We start from the raw sequence: 10,248 nt of genomic DNA, 5'->3' as shown, positions 1-10,248 counted from the left end.
ACGATATGTTGCCATAGTAACCAAATTAGTCAGAAATTGATCTAGGACTGTGAAAGTGAACCGATTTAACTGAATGTTTCATCAGGTTTTTTAGAAAGCGTCATCTTCAGCTTCAGCTTGCTGTTACCACCCAACATGATGGGGAATTTTAAACTGGAAATGCTCCTTGGGAGACATGGTCGACTTCACTCCTTCAGTGTCTGTACACAGGCTTGTACCTTTGACTTTTCATCAAAGAACCAGATATTTTCTAATGTAGTCTAATTTGGACAGCTGGAATAACTTCTCCCACTTTGCAACTCTTACTTTTATCAACACTAACACCAAGCTCAAAAAAGATATTCACAGTAGAGCAATGAAGGTGTGTGTGTACGTGTTTGTGTGTGTGTGTCTCCAGTGTATAGTATGTACCGGGTGACATCAGGATAGTCTGTAAGAGCAGCCAGACAAGACAATTTGTCTCGGTCCCGTACAGGCTGAATGGGCTTCTCCGTTATTGTGATTCTATTAAAAGAGGCATGTCAATGTGAAAAGGGTTTCCAATACAGCAACTGTATCATTTTTACAGTATCCACCAACGGATGAGCCAGAATAAATTGTCTTTTATTGTCAGTTAAATTTTCTTACTTTGCTTGAAAAATGCTTTGGTTGCCAGTGTTCGTGAGACACTTGAACTGTTGTGGATCTTTTCTCATTGTCTAAATGGTAAAATTATGGTGATTTGTAATGATATGCATTTTAAATGCAGAAGACATTATCCAGATGTTCTTTTCTTGCTTTTATTGTTGGTAGAGGAAAATAGACGCATTGGATCAACGGTTCAGTTGCTAAAGGCGTCAGTATGAAGAGCTTGTTGTATCTGTCTGCAGAAATCCATCCCAGATTTGGTGCATTTCTGCATAGTTTGGTTACATTTTCTGTGATTAGGCAGGTAAACATGATGTAAACTGCATGTTTGATATGTGGTGGTGGGATCACTCTTAATAAGAAACAGCAGGATGGAGACTGATAACGTTTTTAAGCAGCTCTTTAGGCCCCAAATATGCTCCACGCAACTACACAAACGCAGACACTTGGTGCTATGCAAGATCTATTTCACACATCATCACGTTGTGAGTGTTTAACCTGAAAATTTTGAACATAACACAAGTGTGAGCAGCAGTCTGAGCATTGCAGATATCGTCGCTACAGCATGAAACAACAAGAGAAAGCTGACCTTTGGTTTGGGTTCTCTTCCACTGAAACCTCTCGTCATTCAGACAGGAATTAACCATGAGCGAATCAAAGGTCGTACATTGCATCTTCTGTGTCTTCTTTTTTTGCAGTAAGATCAGCAGTACACATTCCTCCACAGACGCCATGTTTGTTTACTGTTGTGGTCATGGAAACGCTCTGATTAGTTTTGACTGGCAGATATATGGCCTCCTTGAGGACTGAGACTGATCACCTCCACCAGTGCATAAGAGTGCATGTTGAGTAGGTTCATAGGTGTTGAGTGTTTGCACCGACAAGGCCAGGTGTTGCCATTTGCGTACTTGTGTGGAGCGTGTTTCTGACCATAAGCTAGGTTTATGCTGGACGCAGTGTCCCTGGCATAGTGATGCACACACTAAAAATGATGTCATTGCGTCTGTCGCGTTGAGCACAAAGGCTCCACAAGTTGTCACAGTGCATGCACTGTCCTTTTTATTTCAAGATGGATGTGTTCGAAGGTGGACTGGCCGAGCAGGTTTGCCTCTACAGACACTTCTATGACCCTTCCTTGAGAGACCACAGAAACAGCCAAATGACTGAATTCGTAGAGACAGATCGCCACCACGTTGGCAAAAGATGAGGCATTTTGTCGGAAGCACACGTGTTCTATTTTACGTATTGTTTGAACGTGACCCTGCAACAAAACAGGAAAAGAAGAACAGAACAAAATAGACAAAGACCGGAAATGGTAACAAAGAAGATGCTTCATAGAATATTTTGTTTGTATGCCTCCTGGTGTTTTGGAGAATACTGGTTGAGTATAAACGCCTCTGTGCATGCACGTAGCTTGTGCGCCATCTGCAGAGTATAAACGAGGCCTGCCATTATTCATCAATTAACACAGCTTCACCTATAGATGTTGCTTTAATCAGAAATAGTTTCAACTTTCAGTGATACAGTGAACATGCAACAACTATAATACTATGAGCAGTTAAGCTATGTTTGTTTGAAGGCAGATAACTTCTCCATAATCATACAGTTAGGTGTTATATTTGTGACCATGGTTCTAGGTCATGAGGAGAAAACAGTTCAGAACATGGCTTTTCTTTATTCTGGTGTCTTGTTCCATTTCCTGTGCTGTGTAGCCCATGTGTTCAAGGGATCAAAAGAAAAATCAATCCCACAAAGTTGCTGAAGGTTTTATGGCATCTGGTTTTTGCCTCATCTGTCTGCAGGAGAGGTTTCTGATTCACATCTCAAATCTAAAAGAAAACATCACACTGGAGATATATTATATTATTTAATCACACAGAACAAAACCCCCAGGAAGGAAGGTTGTAATCTGGTTCAAATACCAGATGCAAGTGAAGACATTTGAAACAGGTCTTTTTTATTCCTTAATATTTGGAAATTTATGATTAAGACATTCAGTCCAGCATCACTGTGGAGTATTTTTGGAAGGTGCAAAAGTGCTGCTCTCAGTTTTCTTCCTCACACAAAGATCATTTGGTTTAATTACATTACCTAATTTCCCCCAAGGGAACATTAAATTTTAATGTAATTAACAAGCTTTGGACTTGAATATCCTCTTACATCAACCCTGCACAATCATGTTTCACATCTAGTGTCTAAATTTAGATCTAATTTGAAAACATGACTTAATTTGTTGTGCTGCGGCATGTTGTGCCTGCGCCGAATGTTTTTTTTAATTTTTCATTGCATCACGTGTGTCTCCCTGACTCAACCATCAGCTGATGTTTGTTTGTATGATGTGGGTGAGGTATCATGTTGCATTATTTTGCATGTACTCTATTGTTTGCATGCTGGGAAGTGAGGAGGAGTGCGTATATGTTTCCAGTAAACATGTTTGCTGTTGTAATCCAAATATTTAATATCAGTTCAACATTGTTTTTCCATATGAATGTTTACTGTATCATAATGAGGTAATATGAAATAGAGGCAACAAAATCAACCAAAACTAACACATGTTTTGGTTGATTTGTTGCCTCTGTTATGTCTCTGGTCAGTCAAAAAGCTGCTGAGTGTTTCTTCTGTCATGTCAGTAAAATTGAAGATGAAAGTTGGTTGAATTTGCGACAGAAAAAGGGAGAGAGGGAAAAAAGAAAAAGACGAAAAAGAGAGACCTGGAAAAGGAAGACAGAGAGAGAAAATGTGAAAAAACAGTCGGGAAAGTAAAGAGAGAGTGAGGATAAAAAGTGGCTGATTGAAAGAGACAGAAAGGGATGATGTGGTGTTTTTTAGAGGCCCTCGGTCTGCGTTTTTTGGGGAGATCACTGTCTTGAAACGGAGATATCTGGAGGTCAAGGCATCACTGTGTTTGACCAAGGAACGAAACGACCTCCTCCTCCTCCTCCTCCTGTCTCTCTTGCCATTCAGACATCTCCTCTCCTTCTTACATGGAGGCAGAGGTGGCTGAGTTGCACACTGAAAAAAAAAAAAGATTGTTCCTGAACATTGGCGCTCTCAGGTTAAAGAGCCTTTATGGATTTAATGGCCTTTCCTCCAGTACCAACCTCTGGACAAACTACATTTCTTGTCATCAGTAAATCTTTAGTATAAGTGTGTATTGGACTGTAAATGTGTTTACAGCTCTTCTGCCCAAAAAAATCATCTTGACACTGATTAGGTATTTCTAAAAATTAATTTGCTGCAGTTCTATTGTTGGTCCAAAGGCCCCTTTACATTGTATGATTTTGGACTGTCTGAGACCAAAGATGACAAATGTGATAAATGTGGTAAAATCGTCAATCCGAAACAGTGCTCCTAGTTGTCACTGTGAGACCACCGACGACCGATTTGGAGTTTTGGCTACCAGAGACAGACTGAGGCGAGATTTTAAGTGTCAGAAAATTAAAACCAAATTCTCACAATGTGACCGCTGCTGCGACCTACAACTACAAACAAACCGATCAGAAGGTACATAATACACAGACTGACATTTTGTGATTTTTTGAATAAAGTTAAGGGGTAAAACACACTTGTTCTCCTTATACGTCCATGGCACACAAAAACCAAAACAATGGAGGTAAAACTAAAACGTTTTTGTGACTTTGCATTTTCAAAACAGATTAATGATGCGAGCTGATGACGTGCCTCTGCTTTCTTTCTTTCTTTTTCCCACGATCTGACAGCTTCAAATTGATATTGTGTAGTCTGACACAGATTGACATGCAATAAACCCACATAAATGCTAATTGTTGCACAGTCTAAAGGTGCCTTGAGAGGCCCTAACAGAGCAGACTACAAGGATGAAACAGCCAGTCAAATCAGGTGGGCAGATCAGGCTGTCATCAGCTCATTCCCCAGCATGCAGCAGGGCCATTTCCCATCAGCCATCAGTCAGCAAGCCACTCTGTTCCTGACATGCAGCCTGGTAGGAAACACCAACATCTGCCTGCACTGTCGGCCTCCTGCGTGACTTGATGGCTGCAGGTGTGTGTGTGTTGCATGAGTGAAGAGGCGGAGCGCTGAGTTAGTGTGTGCGTGGTTCATTTAATCTCATCAGTCATGTCTCTAGGAGTGTGTTTGACTCTGTGTACTGATGTTTTCTTCTATCTCTTTCTGTTGTGCAAGTGTGTGACTGTGTAGGAGTCCAGGTGACTCTTAAATCTAAATCCTGGTTTTGGTTCGTCGAGCTTTAAATAATGATGTACACTTACTGAAAGAACAGACATGAGGGCACCATAAAAAGCTATAAATGCTCTAAATAAAATCTATAATTTATGCAAGACTGCAGGTACAGTAACTTTGAGGTTGATATTGTAGGACTTATAATAAGTTCGACAAATATTTGGACCACATTTTTCCAGAGTGAGTCAAGGAGAACTTCAAGTTGAAATGGAAAATAAAAAAAAGGCAAATATATTAGAATGTACTATAACGAGAAAAGAAGATGGAAAGACAAACGTTTTCGCTCCTGAAGAGTAGATAAAGTTGCAAAGAGTGCTTTTATTGTATTATTCTTCCATAATTCAGATGAAACTCACACTCTAATTTTCATTTTATGAATAAGCATGACTAACTTTAGAGCCACTGTTAGTGCTGTTGTTCCCATTTCCACTGGTAGTTTATCTAATTTACAGTATTGCAGTGATATTATTATAATTCAGTAATGCTGCTGCTTCCACAACAGCCTGGCTTCTCTTTGAACTGTCAGCTGACCAATCACGAAACAGATTTTGTTTGTAGGAGGTGTTTCTGTCTAGTAAGAGACTTTTGCATAAGATACACCTGTGGTTCCTCACACCGAGCTCCTCTCTCTGGAGCTGTGTTATCGCTGACAGACGCTGCTAATTGCTGTTTAACTTTATATGACACACATTACACACATATCAGTGTGTGTAACTGTAAAGACGTCTTTTCTCATGGAGGTGTTTACATTATTTTGTCTATCCCCTGTACATTTTGTACATTGCTTTGGCAGGCATGTCGATAACGTAGAAAGAGGGAGAGTGAGAGTCATAGGAAGAAAGTGAGAGAGACAGAGAGAGAGAGTGTTTGTCCTTTTCTCGCGGTTTCTCAGCCGTCTGCTGCAGGTGGCTGAGTGGTCGGGTTACAACCCCAGTGAAAGTGCACACACACACACACACACACACAAAAACACAGGGAGAGACGCATACATACACATGCACCTCTCCTTCCATGACATCTGAAAATTCCTATGGATTAGATCTAATTCTTGTGACAGATGGACAAATGGTGGTGGTTTTGGTGTGTGTGTGTGTGTGTGAGAGAGCAGCTGGAAGCACGAGGTAAAACCTGTAGCAGACCAACCAACAGGCTGCTGGGACAGTCAGACACCTGTTCAAACCCCCCTCCCCCCTCCTCCTCTTCCTCCTCCTCCTCCTCCTCCTCCTCCTCTTCTTCTTCTTCTCCCCCGGACATTTGATATGAGGGAGGAGGGAGAGAGAGGGAGAGGGAGAGAGGGGGGAAAAAGGGGAGTGAGAAAGACACAGATAGAGGAGGAAGGGGAGAAAGGGAGAAAACAGCTGGATCAACTGAATGTTTCCGTTTTCTGTTTCCTGTCTTAGATTTGTCAGGTCTGTTTCGAGCCCAAGAGTCTTAAAGGGGCAATCAGTAACATTTTAACTTCGGTCCACCACAAAACCGCTGATGATTAACACTGACATGCTGTGAGTGCTTTATTCAACAGATGTCGAGGATTTTGATTTTCACTCACTTTGGAGCCCTTCTCTGTCGGAAAAAGAGAGATTTATCCACTGAATACGTATTTAATGTTCATTTTTTTAGAAACTTAAAACTCTAAGTTGATAATTAGAGTTATATTCAGTCTGCAGAATGAAAACTATGACGTTGTTGAAGGGTTTTCTGATCATTTTAAGTCCCTGTGATACTTTTTTGGTGATTTGAAGGTTGAACGTCTTGGCTTTAACATTTGCTTGAAAAGTGAGTCAAAGGTTTAGTGGCTGTTTTACATAGTCGTGCCCAGTGTGGCCGTTATTCAGCCTATTAGTCTTTGAAATAGACCAACTGATACATTCACGTTATCGCAGATATTTTGGTATTAGCGTGCGTGCAAAGAGAAACTCCAGAGCAGTAATTTATTGTCATTAGGTGTGTTTCCATTCTCTTGTTTTATTCACATTTTCAATTTGTGTGTAAAAGAAAACCCTGAGTGGAAACGCAGAAAAAAAAATCATAAAAAAGTTCCAACGCTTGGCCGAGGTGGAACAGTTGGTGTATCGATACAAGCAGAATGCAAAGTGTGCAAAGGAAGCAGACTTTGCCATTAAATCATGACGTGCATGAGGAATGAGACTTAGATGTGCATTTACTTTTCTGCTCTACTGAAGAGTAATTCTGCATAATTTTTCACAATTTGAGGTTTGACTCTTTTAAGTACTTTGTTTTGTTGCGCCCGCTTCCTCTGCAATGGTTTAATGGCCCCTGACTGGAAAAACAGCACCACCAGCTGTTTATACTGATGAACCAACTCCAAATATTCGCTGAATGGCAGCGGATGGAAACACACATTAATTCAAATTTTCTCTGGCCGATATTCAGGTAATTTGGTTTGAATTTGCGTTAAATTTGGATGGAAACCTAGATATTGTAATATTTTATGGTCAGCCATTGACTCAAAACAAGTTTAATATAGTTTTGTTCTAAGTGTTTTTATTTGTAGTTATTCAGAATAACTAAAAGTGTATTATTCAACTGTAAAATGTCCGTGTAAAAAATGTACGTGTATATTGTTATTCTCAAGTCGATATTGGCCTAAGAAGTCCATGGCTGGTCAGACTCTAGTAATTATTCTTTGATAGCAGAATCTGTCTGTTTTTATCCAGATGAATCCAAAGATGGATCTCTGTTTATTTCTTCAACTAATTGCTGTACAGTCACTATTTTGTAAGGAAAGAAAGATCCTGAGAAGCCCGCGTACAAGCGCTCTTTAGTGGAAACAGTGGTTTGGAAATGTGTGAACAATCCATGTTGTGTACAGTTTGCGTTCGTAAATGAGTAATAGTAACGTGTCAGGGTTTGATGAACAACCCTCCAGATAAACCACTGACAGAAAGTGGGTTTTATTTCCTTCTGACAGCATTTCTGCATGTAGATGCCTGAATGAACTGACTTCTCTCAGAGCGACTTTTCTCCACTTACCGTACATTAGTCGTCAATGTTGGTGTCTTCATGATTTATTCAGTGTCAAAATGTTTGCTGAGAAATACAGGAGAGACAGAGTTCAGAGGAAGCTGAGGCGGCCTCCTGACCGCAGAGAAGCAGTGCCAAAGCCACAGTCAGACAACAGGTGAGCGGTTACGCTCTCAGGCACGTCTCATTGATATTCTAACCTATTGCACTTTCCCAGGGAGAGGACTCCCCTGTGGAAACACATTACTGCTTTACAGCTCCCCCCTCCATGCTTTGATCCTCTCAATGTGAAGCAGATCGCAGCCGAGGCCAAACGGCAGTTAATACGACCAGCGTGGCTGAGAGGACAGAGGAGCAGCGTGGAGCAGTGTGAAAGTATCTGTGGATATTTGTGACTGAGTGAGTGTGGAGAGGTTTTCTTTAAAGGATCAGTTCACATTAAAGCACTTACACAGTAATGCATCGGTAAAAATATCTTATATAATAGTCTAATATACAGTATATGATACATATAATAGCATAAATCTGGAAAGGAGCCATTCTGCATAATGAGTACTTTTACTTTTGGTACTTTAAGTATATTTTGCTGTTAACATTTCTATTCTTTTGATAAAAAAATAAAATTACCTTTACTTATAATTGAGTATTTTAACGTTGTGGTACTGCTAGTTTTACTTAATTCCATGTTTTTTCTGCTACTTACAAACATGGACGTGTTTTGTGTTTGCTTCTTGAACAAACATTCATCGTGGAAAAGTGCACTGTGTGAGTTTGCATGGCGGATAGCTAACTAGCTGCTCAGCTGCAGCAAATTAAACAGCATAAAAAGTCACCTGCAAATATCATTTCGATCAGTTTAGACGTCGATGATGTCCTTACTCTTCAACACCACTGCTAACAACATACAGTTTGCCCATGGCTTGTAAGCCAGGGTCTGTCTTTGAGTATCAGAACTTCAGCAAAAAAAACCCCACCTAAACAAACTAACAAAAAAACCTCCAAACAAGCAGAAAACACTTTGATATACTTTGAAAACAATAAAACTGATGAGTATCAATAATGCAAAAGTCCTGGTTAAAACAAAAATAGTCCAATCTATAATCTATCAGCAGCTTTTTTGCATTTTTTTTCTCCAATTAGCCTTAAATGAAAGTGAAAACAGTGAGACAGAGAGGGAGGGAGCTTTTCAGCGTCATACAGTACAATGACTTTCTTTCAGGAGGCTGCAGGTCGGAGCTCAGCGGAGTCCTGAACACACTGCAATGAAGCTCTGTCTGAATCCAACACCTCTGTTTGGGCAGACCTCTGGCCGTTCAAGGAGACACGGGTCACTGCCCTCTCCCCCCCCTCACAGGATGATGGTTTGCGGATGTCCGCTCGCTGTGCCGGACATTTCTCTCTCTCACCTGGGGGTGAAGGGTACGAGGTTCAAGGAAGCAGGATTACACCGTTTGCCAAATACCTGGCGAAACCGCAGGAAACAAATGCTGCATTCAGAAAAAAATGATTTAGGATAAAGAAATACAACCTGGGTAATTGACAAAACAACAAATGAATCTAGTTATTTTCCTTCTCATGGCAAGTCTGGTTATGTCTGCTCACTGATAAACACTGATAAAAACATGAACTAAACTGCTAGCTGCTGCTTATTTTGTGATCACATGGTTCATTTGCTCACATCATAATTAAGATACAGTCCAGACTGCCCACACACTGACCAAAAAACTGAAGAGGCCCCAACAAGAAGTTGTGCTGATGGTGGTCCAAAACCTTCACTTTTTGTCACTTTTATTTGTTTGTTTTGACACTTTTTTTGTCACTTACACAAGACATAAATACATTCTTTTGAATTCTTGGAGGCTCTTCTGTTTTTCTGTCAGTATGCGAGCAATATCTTTGTGAAATGGGACTGTTGTTTTTGGCCATATGCACTTGACACCATCTTTTGAAATGTTCTGATTTAAGAGCGCAAACGCAATGATTTACAGCCTGAAATTAAAATGAAAGTAAATATGTCCTGAGCTGAGCCACAGGATTTGCGACTGGGGCCGGTCCTGGTATTTTTTTGATTCATATGGTCTTAGTTATAAAACCAGATGTTTGCTCCAGGAATGACAGCTGTCAGAAAACGGCCCGCTGTGCTCCATTAAAACACTGACCTCACAACGAGTAACACGCAGAGCCATCCGACTCTGGGCTCCAAACCGGCTCCAATGCAAACCAACTCGCTATGTTCATCTTTACATACACAGTCTATGATTATGACTATGTGACAATATACAAAACAAGCAACTGTCAAATATGTCTAAATTATTTGTGCTGTAGTACTATGAGAAATTAAACTTAATTAAACTTTGAAATGTAATTTATTAAACTTACATAGCATTACATTTTTGACAGTAATTAAAACTAAAACCT

At 40.3% G+C, this 10,248-nt stretch overlaps 1 long non-coding RNA gene across 1 annotated transcript; it reads left to right on the top strand.

Annotated features, from left to right (window-relative positions):
* The first annotated feature begins 7,567 nt into the window (after positions 1 to 7,567).
* Positions 7,568 to 9,405, top strand: LOC121910693. Its single transcript, XR_006099711.1, has 3 exons — positions 7,568 to 7,987; positions 8,127 to 8,229; positions 9,050 to 9,405. It is a non-coding gene; the product is annotated as an uncharacterized LOC121910693 (long non-coding RNA).
* Positions 9,406 to 10,248: the final 843 nt, after the last annotated feature.

This window comes from Thunnus maccoyii, chromosome 13, assembly GCF_910596095.1.
Source record: "Thunnus maccoyii chromosome 13, fThuMac1.1, whole genome shotgun sequence".
NCBI classification, from domain to species: Eukaryota; Metazoa; Chordata; class Actinopteri; order Scombriformes; family Scombridae; genus Thunnus; species Thunnus maccoyii.
The sequence above is the reverse complement of the archived record's forward strand: the minus strand, read 5'-3'. Positions and strand labels throughout refer to the sequence as shown.